The sequence below is a fragment of the Theropithecus gelada genome, chromosome 11, assembly GCF_003255815.1.
Source record: "Theropithecus gelada isolate Dixy chromosome 11, Tgel_1.0, whole genome shotgun sequence".
In the NCBI taxonomy this organism is placed as follows: Eukaryota; Metazoa; Chordata; class Mammalia; order Primates; family Cercopithecidae; genus Theropithecus; species Theropithecus gelada.
This window is the reverse complement of record NC_037679.1, coordinates 5,109,692-5,112,272: the sequence shown is the minus strand read 5'-3', so window position 1 is coordinate 5,112,272 and position 2,581 is coordinate 5,109,692. Positions and strand designations below refer to the sequence as shown.

Sequence of the window (2,581 nt, the reverse complement as noted above, 5' to 3'; positions counted from 1 at the left end):
TGGCCACTGCACTCCAGCCTGGGCAAATGAGTGAGACCCTGTCTCAAAAAACAAAAAGAAAAGAAAAGAAAAGAGAAAAACATGTTCTAAAATTGATTGTAGTAGTAGTTGCATGTCTCTGTGAATGTACTAAAAACCACTGAAGTGTACACATTAAATATGTGAATTGTGTAGTGTATGAAGTATATCTCAATATAGCTGTTATTTTTAAAAAATGGAAAAGAGATCAATTAAAGTCAGAAATTAAAACCAGAAATTACTAGAAATAAAGTAAAATCCTGGAACTTTCAGAATCACATGAAGGACTCTACCCCAGGACACAGAATAGAAATTTTAAGAAAATCTTAACTAGCTTTTAAGGGAAGAGTGACTTGCATATGGAAGAGGACTACATTTGTCACAGTCCCCACTTAAGTGTTGCTGTAATGGAATACCTGAAGCTGGGTAATTTATACAGAAAATAGATTTAGTTGGTTCATGATTCTGGTGACTGGAAAGTTCAAGATTGGGCAGCTATATCTAGAGAGGGCCTCATACTGCTTCCTTACACTAATGATAGAGAGTGGAAGGTGGGGCAGGTGTATGCAAAGAGGCCACATGGTAAGAGAAGAAGCAAGAGAGAGAAACTGAGGAACCCAGGCACTATTTAGCAAGCTGCTGTCTCTGATGTAAAATAATGCATTCCTGAGAAAGGAAGAACTCATTGCAGCCAGAAGGCATTCATGACAGTGGTGTCCCTGTAACCTAAACATCCCCAAGTAGGTCCCACCTCTGAACACTGCTGCCACATTAGGTATCAAATTTCAATATGAGTTTTGGCAAAATAATCGCATCCAAACCATGGCAACATTATTGTTGGTGAACATATGAGGAAACTGGCACTCTCATGCCCTGTTGGTATATAGGTGAATTGGTACAATGTGCTGAATTTCTGCACATGTGGACCATCTGGCCTAACAAACCCACTGCAAAACATGAGTATACAAAGGTGTTCATCAGAATATTTTTAGTATTGAAAATTGAAGATACTCTGTGTTCATCTATAAGCAGTGCTTCTCAATCCCAGCTGACTTCATGCCCTTTTGATAATAAATACTTTGTAACACTCCCTTACAGTCCTGAAATGAAAGTCATAGGTACATACAACAAAATATACCTAACTGTAATGTGAAAAGGAATTTATAACAAAATATGCATTTCATCGTGTAAATAGTCAAAAAAAAAAAAGATGTATGTCTAAATTCATTGACATAGTGTTTAGTTTAAAAAAAAAAAGCAATTTGGATGGATTCAGTAGCTCATGCCTATAACCAAAGCACCTTGGGAGGCTGAGGAGGGAGGATTGCTTGACACCAGGAATTTAAGGTCAACTTGGGCAACATAGCGATGCCCTGTCTGTACAACAAACAAACAAACAAAAAACAATTAACCAGATGTGGTGGTGTGCCTATAGTCCCAGCTACTGGGGAGGCTGAGATGGGAGGGTCATTTGATCCCATGAGTTGGAGGTTGCAGTGAGTTTGATTATGCCACGGCACTCCTGCCTGGGTGACAGAGCAAGACCCCGTCTCTATAAACAAAGTAAATAATAAATAAAAAACAAAATTTAAAAAAAGCAGCAATTACAGACGTAGTTCTCTTTGTATAAATATATAGTAAAAGGTCTAAAAGAATGCTCACTAGGATATTGATGAATCGACAAATTGTCTCCAGTTATGGGATTTGGAAAGATTTTTATTTTCTTACGCATTTCAATGTTTGAATTTCCTTGCCTTTGTAAAAATTAAAAAGTTTGCATCAAGTCCCATTTGAAGATCACAACACAGATCTCTATGGTTATGGAGCAAGGTCATGCCATCTGCAGTGCAACCCCTTTGGTAAAATAGTTTCTGGCCTTTTCCAAGTGGCTGTTAAAGATGTTGAAGGGGCAGGTTCTGGTAATCGGATGGCCTAGGCCTTTCCTGAGTTGCCTGGTGGTCATAATGGCCAAGCAGGTACCGATGGGCAGGAAGCTGGAGGTCCTGCACTGCAAGGACATCAGCATTTTTGTCAACTTCTACAGGAACAAGTTTCAGTATCTAACCTTCCACAAGACCATGAGCACCAACTCTCTCTTTAGACCCTACCACTTCTGAGTCTCTTCCACTTTCGGGCACCTAACTGCATCTTTTGGCTGAACCATGAGTGGCATATTGCCCCATAAAACCAAGTGAGGCCTGGACACCTTGGACCACCTCAAGGTATTTGATGGGATCCACACTCCCTGTGCCCTGCCCTTTGCAAAAGTGGATGGTGATTTCTGCTCTACTCAGGGTTGTGCACCTGAAGCCCACACAGAAGTTTGCCTACCTGGGGCGCCTGGTTCATAAATTTGCCTGGAAGTACCAAGCAGTGACAGCCATTCTGGAGGAGAAGAGGAAGGAGAAAGTCAAGATCCATTAGGAGAAAGAATGGGGAGGGGCAAAGGGGGAAGGAGCAGTTTATGAGGCTGCAGAAACAGGCTGAGAAGAATGTGAAGAAGAGTATCGACAGATACACAGAGGTACTCAAGACCCATGGACTCCTGGTCCGAACCCAATAA

General features: G+C 41.0%; 1 pseudogene; it reads left to right on the top strand.

The window, feature by feature from the left end:
- Positions 1-1,982: 1,982 nt before the first annotated feature.
- LOC112634196 lies at positions 1,983-2,581 on the top strand (annotated as a pseudogene).